The 9,128-nt window shown below is 43.5% G+C and overlaps 1 pseudogene; it reads right to left on the bottom strand.

The window, feature by feature from the left end:
* Window positions 1–643: 643 nt before the first annotated feature.
* LOC130139430 (uncharacterized) lies at window positions 644–2,655 on the bottom strand (annotated as a pseudogene).
* Window positions 2,656–9,128: the final 6,473 nt, after the last annotated feature.

Genomic DNA, 9,128 nt, shown 5'->3' on the forward strand with positions numbered 1-9,128 from the left:
GCAAAGCTGAAGAAAGAAAATTTGAGATTGAAAACAATGTTGGTTGTGTTGTAGATACTTATAGTAATTTTAGCTCACATGTTACTTGGAAATTTGAAGATGAACAACATGATGAGTTTCCCATAAAGTGTGTTAGTAAACATTGTGTTATATTAGCTATTTCAGTGCATTTTTTGAGCATGCTATTTATTCTTCCACGTGAAGTACATGTATGTACAATTTGTTTATGGGAATGAATCGAAGGTTGTCTACAAGCTCCTATTTTTGTGTTTAGCTATTTTTCAACCTGTTCGTTGCTTCACCACTTGAAGTTGCCAATGCACCTCTACTTCGATAAAAGAGTGAAACTAGTTCATTGCAATGTAGTAAATATCCACAATAGTAAATAAGCATCATATTAAATGAACAAAACATTTCATTGCAAAATGATAGGTATTATAAGTAAAGTACTTCACATCACATCTATTCCAAACAAGCAGCCATCATCAAGTGCAAAAAAAAAAAAAAAACAGCCATGATGCTAATTCATTGTTCCCATCATCCAAAAAGAAAAAGGTCAAATGCCACAAAACCACCTCCATATCACCAATCATCGACAAAAAAGAAAGAACATAGCCATATTAGTATTTTACTAAACCCACTCCTACAAGTGCTTATTGTAAACATTGCTTCCTATCAATATCTTAACATATTTCTTCTTTCTTAATGGGCCTACTTCTTTCGCTGGAACTTCAACTGCACGTGCAAATGACGTTGATTCAACTTGTGCTGGAATTTTTTATGCTTGACTTCTCATCCTCTTCGAGCAACTTTTGGCACTTATACGCTCAACCTAACATGATTACATTTCATAATGTTTGTGAAATCTTTGCTAGTATAAACTAAGTTATTAAAAAAAACACTACTTACCGTCCTAATAGCAAAAGGACTTACAATGACACTGGTAAGGCCACCACCACTACCACTTACACTAACATTGCCTGTACGGTTTTCAACTTACAAAGAGTATTCGTTTAAAGTCTTATTCAAGAAGCAAGCATGAAAAAATGGAAAATGGAAGTACTTATCGAAAGTTTTTGCCTTGAAAATCGTGTTTGTGAGTATGTAGACCCGGTTTGCTTAATTGGACATGTCGAATTGTTGTATCTCATCTTCGAACAAGTTCAACATATCATTTTCATTCCTATCATCGATATCCTAGTTCCACTTGCTACTTCACCTTCCTCCCTTTATCTTTTTTGTTTACGTCTATTAGGCTTTACTCTAGCTGGAAGGGGTTCAGGTCGCTCCCTATTTGTCTTTTTCCAAAATTTCTCTTATTAAACTGGCAGTATCATGTTCTCATATGAAACTAAGAACTTGGCTTTCTTATAATACTTATCAATATAGTTATATGCATCCTCTTGCTTATGATTTATAGCAAAAATGGCATGAGGACAAGGGATACCAATTAGATGTTATCTTCCACAAGAGTAGTCTCTCTTGAATACATCTACCACATACTTCTCACCCTTATCAATCACCTCATATCTAAAATCACCATTCCATATGACTTGGTATTAAGTAGCACCAACTCTATTTTTTTCCAACTTTCTTACAATTCTTAGACCATAGTCTTTTCTCTACTTAGCACATGCATCCCTTTGTGTATGCATTCTTGTCACTATCATTATCCGCATGTCCTCCAACATACTGTAAATCGACTTACGCCTAGCATTTATGATTCTTTCATTGAATGCCTTAGATAAGTTGTTGTCAACGATATCACATTTCACATTCAGTAGTAAAGAAAGCCTTGGACCAGTGCTTTGGATATGTTTGAACCAAATCATGATATGCAGCAAGATTGATTTTTTTCAATGCTTGAGGGTATTCATCACACTCTACCATAGTACTACTCTTAGCACACTATCAAAACAGTCTTTGCATCTGTATCCCTTATACTTATTACTCCAATTGGCATATATGTGTTTGACACACATTTTATGTTCAGTTGTAGTCAATAGCTTAGCATAGCCTATAGAAGGCCCTATAAAAGATGATTACAATATAAATCATATGTTACAAATTTGACCATATAATAGGCATAACAAAAAAAAAAATAAAGAATTTACCTTTTGTTTGTCACTAATTATGACCCAACCTTATCTATAAAGAACTTACCTTATGCTTCTCACTAATTATGACCCAACCTTATCCATATGTGTGTATAATATTGAGATCATACATCAAATTTGTCAAGAACCAAGTAGAGGTGTCTTTACTCTCAACTCTAACAACCACCCAAGCAATTGGGAACATGTGGTCATTTCCATCCTTTTTAACAACACATAAGATCTGACCTTGACGAATTCCTTTGAAGAAACAACCATTCAACCCCACAACTTTTCTACATCTACCAAGGAACCCTTTCTTACAAGCTACAAAACAAATGTACATCTCTCAAACAATGCATTAGATTACACATCAAGCTTTTGAACCTTTACTATAATAGTACTCCTAGGATTGCTCATCCTAACCTCCTCTGCATAATCCTACAGCTTTGCATATTCTTTTTTATAGTCTCCTATCAACACTTTTTAAGCAAACAGCTTGGCCTTAGTACATTGAGTGATACTTACATCTAAGCCCAATTGTTCCTTGATAAGTTGGCATTGCTCTTATTATAGCAAGATAGTGATTTGCCAACCAAGAACCTGTCACCTTATTATTTTTTAAGTTAATGCTACATGTGTGTTCTGAATGGTAGACTTTCACATGAAATGATCAACTACAAGCATCAATAGGTCCAGAGATTCTCCAACGACAACTTTCATTAACACATTTTGTTCAGACACATTTCTTTTCATTCTTGATAAATTTCATCTCTTTTCGTCAGCCACTAAATACTTTATGAGAACATCTTTGGATTGTTTGCTACTATCAAACATCATATGTCACGTCCCGAACCCTACGAGCTCATAACATCTTACTAGGTCGATAAGAATACGACGTCCCAGGCCTCATCGCCGATCCAAACGAATCACTAACGATTAAGCACATGCGGAAGCAAACTAAAACACCCAAACAACATTCAACGAACGGGATAGCAAAGGAGACATCAAAAGCATAAACCATCAAACCACTTTTATAAACATATAGTTAATTACAAAAGGAATAATATACACGCCTAACTAGAGACCACGACTACGGACCACGCTTAAGCAAAAAAGATCGGGTGGTCGGGTTAGCTTAATTTCTGTACCAAAAGAGGGCGCTCCAAAAAGACGGGGTGACTAAGCCTATCGTCAATCATCGCGGTACTCCAGAGGCGTCTCGGATCCTCCATGTCGTCATACGGCTCAGGATCCTACTCCTCAGGACTGGTGTCAGGATTGATGACGGCCCCGTCGAGAGGATCTATCTCCATGGGGTCCTACTCCCCTACACCATCATCAGGGGAACATCAAATCCTCGAAGTGGACCATACAACTCATCCCCATCTCGATAAAACCACGCCAGAAAGGTGTACAGTCTCCAAAACGCTAACCTTTTGTCCGCTCACAATGTGGTGGCATGCCTAATATAAACCCTATCTTCACCTACCGAATACTCCGTCAACTAATGGTTCATGCCCATCGGTACCCCAAAATGTTGCAAAGGACCATTCATGGTCGGCGATCTGAAATGGTTAGAATACAATAATGAGATAAAATCTCAATAAGTAAACTCCCTAAGACTCGCTTAGGCTAACACGTACTTCCAGAGCATCCTAACATGCAATTCTAACATAACCCAACATGCCACAATCAATCACAGGCATCCTTGCCCTACCTTGGCACACACATACCCCTGCGCGATACAAACTACCATAACATGGCAAATGCTCCTTGGGCACACACGAAACAACCAATGCACAATCACGCATAACTCAATTTACAACCTAAACATACTCAACATTAACCTCAAGCATAGCATTCCCCAATGCATAATGCACACGTAGTTGTCCAGATTATTAACGACCTCATGGCCCACAGCGCAATCCACGTATTATGCATCAGGTCGGCGGTCTTCCAACATGACCGGGCATTGTCCCGCTCCATCGGGCACAGCAACATCCCGTGTTAAATGCATCAAGACGGCATTTCACGAAGGAGCATCAAGTCCGGCCTCTATCGCAACTTGGCATCCGGACCCCCGCTGGGCATCCGACAAACCGGGCATTGTCCCACATAAAACACATCAAGACGGGTTCAATCCCCGCATATAATGCATCAGGGTATTATATGACTATATAAGCACTCAAGCATTTTCGTCAATTTTTATCTTTTCAATTAGCCAATGTCGAGTGTTTATGACGTACGATTCTCTACTAATGAGCATGTCATGAACGCATAGATTCCCAAGCACGAATAGCACGGCCTAGCCAACACTAAACTTAATCAACCATAGCATGCACCAATTCAGCCATTTTAATCAACACATGATCCGCCAAGAAACCAACCAAGCATGAGCAAACACAAGATGATCAATCAACACCAAACTAACCAAAGAACTCAGCCATTGCTTAGTCGAGCATGACCAGCCACTACATCAACCAAATCAGCCAACAATCAGCCCTAAACCAACCACTAAATCAGCTCCTAACTAGTCCATTAATCCGCCAATAACAACCTCCAATTCAGCCACTAAACAGCCACTCAATCACCACTAAACAGCCCCTAAACACAATCATTAGTCATCCATTATCCTAGTCAAGGATTAGGAAGTCACTTACTATGAACCTAAGCAAGAAACCAAGCGAAAGAAGCAGCAACAGCCACGGCAAAGTAGCAGCAGCTCCGGCGACATCGGCGAGCGGCAACGGTGAACGGCGGACGACTTGGATGGTGGCGGTGCTGGTCGTGGGTGATAGTGATGGTGATGGTGATGATGGCGACAATGGCTGGTGGTCGAATAGCAAGGTGAGAGAGAGAGAATGGCGTTGGCGGAATGGTGAGCAGCTCAGTGGCTCATGGAGGACGAGTAGCGACGAGCGGCCACCAGGCGACTGAGACGGGCGGCTGGCGGACAGTGACTGGCCGTTGGCGAGCTGGTGGTGACGGTGTGGGGTGGTGGTGATCACGATGCGGTGAAGAAATAGCGAACGAGCAAAGAGGAAGCGAGGTGGTGGCGGGTGGCAACGGCCCACGGCGACTGGATGGGCGGCTGGTAGTGGTAGAGCAAGTCATGGTAAGGGCTAGTCGATGAAGGAGGTGGTGGCGGAGAGCTCAGCCGAAAGGGGAGAGGGAGAGTGGGAGTGAGAGATGTCTTCATTAAGTGCAAGTAGAGTAACAAATGAGAGTGAGAGAGATAAACAAAAGGGAGGTGATGGCCTACAAACCCCCACTCATTACCCTACCAACAACCCCACTCACTCACATCAAGGGCCAAGATTTATTGTTCTTCCCCAAGCCAAGATCTTAGGGCTTACAGTTTACCTCCCAAATCAATTCTACAAAATGGCTAATGGCAAGAAAATAAAATGAGCAAAGAGGAGGAGGCAAAGTTGTACAAAAATTTCGGCCAAGAGAGGGGGAGGCAAATGTTCGAATTGTCTTTTATCACAACAAACAAGTTCAAATATCTTAAGGGTAAAACAGTGTTTTCCAACGTCCGGCCCGAATTCCACTTTTCTGACAATTTCCGAGTAAACTAACAATGGTCAAGCTAAATGAGGCAACGACCAATAAATTAGTCGTGGAACTCTCGGAAAGTCAATACCCAAGTTCGGATTCTAATCCGTGGCCAAAATCAAACAATCACGACTTTAGTGTATCTCAAACTAACGGGTGGCTTTTAGGAGTTACGCGTATCAACCAGTGGTTGATTCAATTATCAAATCACATTTTAAGTTTACTCAAACCATGGCGACTTCGGTTGTCATGTTAATCACTAGTTCCGAATGACACAATCGTTCGGAGTAAGTTTAGGGTCGTTGCAATCCATGCAATGGTCAAGTGGAATCACCCACGAACCAATTGCATGCGATTATCGAATCATTCCATAACCATCATTATATCGGTCTAGAATTGGCCAAAATATTCCCTCGTCAATCCTTATGGTCGAAGTGCCAATCCATGGTCAAGTTCTTAGGTCCATGAACTTAATTCCTAGCTAGTCTTTCCCTAACGGTTAGTCATCTCAAGAGTGATCAATTCCGAGCGAGATTTAACTAAGAGTGCATTGAAGAAATATTCATTTCATAAATCCCGAAAAATGGATCGAAATTCATAATGTCACATCATAGACACGATAAACACAGGCACAATGCAATTATGATTATACCTTGGAAACCTGCTTTTCCTACTAGTAAAATCATCATCTTCTAGTCCTAAATCAAATCACAAACTCTCATCTCCATCCGTTTCATAATTGTTGACACCTATTTTTAATTTGCCCAAAATTAATTGCATAAAATTTAGGAGTTAATTTTATTTAATTCCTAAAACAAAAATATTTCTATTTAAATGCATTGCATATAGACATTAGGCATATGTGCATTAATAGGGCCTATTAGAGCATATTTTCTTAAATTAAAAAAAAAAATTTCGAGTCGGGCCGGGTCGGGGCCGGGCCGACCCGGTCCTTTTCTTTTTCCTTTTCTTCCCCCCGCCTGGGCCCCGGCCCATTCTTTTTTTTCTTTCTTTTTCTTCCCCCCCGCACGGCTGGGCCTGGCCTGGCCCAGCCCTTTCTTCTTCTTCCCCCTCGCCGGTCGCTCTCTCGCCCCTGTTCTCCCCTGTTCGCGACGTCACGCCGACGCACGGCGGTGTCGCTCCTCGCCGTCGCTATCTGGCCAGAGGAAGGCCGAGAGAGCACGCCGACGGGACTGGCATTAATTGCCAGTCCCGTCCTCCCCGTTGTCCCGGCTTCCCTTATCTCCTCCTCCCTCTCAGCTCCCTGTTAAATCTGCTCTGCGCCTCACTGAACTGATCCCCTGCTCTGCACCGGCCTAAATGGCCGCGAAAGTCGCGCGCCAGAGTAGGCCGGTGCAGACCGTCGTCATTACAGACGTAACGAAGCAGAGGGGCACCGTTGTCGCCGGCTATAAATGGCTACACAGAGAGAGAGAGGCCGGTCGGCCATTTTTGGAGAAAAACGGAGAGAGAGTCCGAGAGAGGCCGGAGAGAATCAGAGAGAAACCGAGAAGAGAGAGGAGCCTCGGAGGGTCTTGCAGGTCCCGGCCCGGCCTCGTCGTCACCAAAGAAGCCAGCCGGCAACCCCGGAAGCGGCCCGGTCGGACATTTTGAGAGAAAACAGAGCAGGGAGAGAGAGAGAGAGAGAGAGAGAGAGAGAGAGAGAGAGAGAGAGAGAGAGAGAGGGAGCAGCAAACCGAGGCCACGCCGGAGTAGGAAGGACAACCAGTAGCATCGCCGTCGCCCACGGAATAGCCAGAAAGCCGCCCCGACGAGCCGTCACCGGTGAGCTCCCCCGCGGCCGAGACCCCCCCTGTCCTGCTCTGTTTTTTTTGACACGGTCGGGCCGGGATTCATGCCGGCCGTGTCGCGTGATTTCCGGTCCATGCCGTCGCCGGTCGCAGTCCCTAGTCTCAGTTGAGAACCAGCCGTAGCCGCCGGAGCCCACCGGTTCGTCGGAGGAGGGCAAAACACCTCAGTTTTTGGCACACGCGCCAACTGTTTGACGAAATGCCTCAGTGAGGGTGGTTTCGTTTTGGTCGCCGGCCGGCGAACAGGTGGCCGGACGGTGAGTCCAGGTAAGTGGTGAAGCTCGGCGTTCAACCAGGGGGCCGATTTGGGGGGCGGCGCTGGTCTGGGTCCGCCGGCGAGAGGCCGATTTTCGGCTTCGCCGGCGGCTGCTCCCACGGTTCGGTCTGACCCAGTTCAGCCGACCCGACCCGGGTCAACTCCCGGGTCGGATCCGTTGACCCGAGTCGGTCTGACCGACCCGATTCAGCTAATCCGACCCGGGTCAACGACCGGGTCGGATCCGTTGACTCGGGTCGGTTCCGACCGACCCGGATTAATAGATCCGACCCGGGTCAACGCTCGGGTCGGATCCGTTGACCCGGGTCGGTTTCGACCGACCCGGATTGACCGATCCGACCCGGGTCAACACCCGGGTCGGATCCGTTGACCCGGGTCGGACCTGACCGACCCGACCCGACCCGACCCGGTTATTATATTATATTATTTTATATTATTTTTTTTTCCAAAAAAAAAATTTTAAAAAAAAGTTAAAAAAAAAATTTTTTTTTCTTTTTTTTTTTCCGTATTTATTTATTATTATTATTTATTTATTTTTTTTAAAAAAAAAATTTCCAAAATTTTTTTTTTCTTTCTTTTAATTTGTGTGATATATTCTAAATGTTTAATTTATTGTAGTATTATTATGCATATTTTTGTCTTGTTTAAATTAGACAAACCTGAGATTGCGCGGTAATATTTTGCATGTTATGTTTATTATCGCTACATTATTATGCATGTTTTTAATACAATCGCATGAGTTGTGTTTTGAATGTCATCTGACTTAGTTAAGGTTAGAACCTTAGGCTGCATGAATTGTTGTGTTCCTGACTGCTGATCGTTTCTGATTATGGACTCGCTTGATCACCTCACATGTTAGGAGAAAGGTCCTAAGATCAATCCAAATTGCCTGACAAATCTTTTCAAAAATGAACAGGGTAAAAAGGTACCGAAAGGGCATTAGTTATCCAACTAGTGTAACCAAGTCCCCGAATTCAGTTAATCTCTGGTTCGCAGGAATAAGGTGATTCTCCCATCACCCTATTTGGGTTTCTAATCGACCCACCCCAAATCGATTAGTGGCGACTCCTCGATATAAACCACTTGCATGTTAAAAACTTAAACCCTAAGTCGCGATATGGTATGGGCTTGGGAGAGCCCGAGTTAAGTCCCGAACCTAGACTTAGCACGTACCAAGCGAGCCCCCCTTTTTTGCATGTTGTTTAAAAAGGGCTCGAGAGTTCGGTCGCGACAGACTGGCGACTCCGCTGGGAACTTGCATTTTTTAAAGTGGACTTAGGCCAAGAAAATTTTATCCTGTTCAGAATGATTTTTGTTTGGCAGCAAGGACTCCAGGTATGATCCTGACATTAAGGTGTTATTTGTTCTTGCAGGTTCAAATTGATT

Source organism: Syzygium oleosum, unplaced genomic scaffold (genome assembly GCF_021117445.2).
Source record: "Syzygium oleosum isolate NSW1041296 unplaced genomic scaffold, Sole_v2.1 Sole_v2.12, whole genome shotgun sequence".
Taxonomy (NCBI): domain Eukaryota; kingdom Viridiplantae; phylum Streptophyta; class Magnoliopsida; order Myrtales; family Myrtaceae; genus Syzygium; species Syzygium oleosum.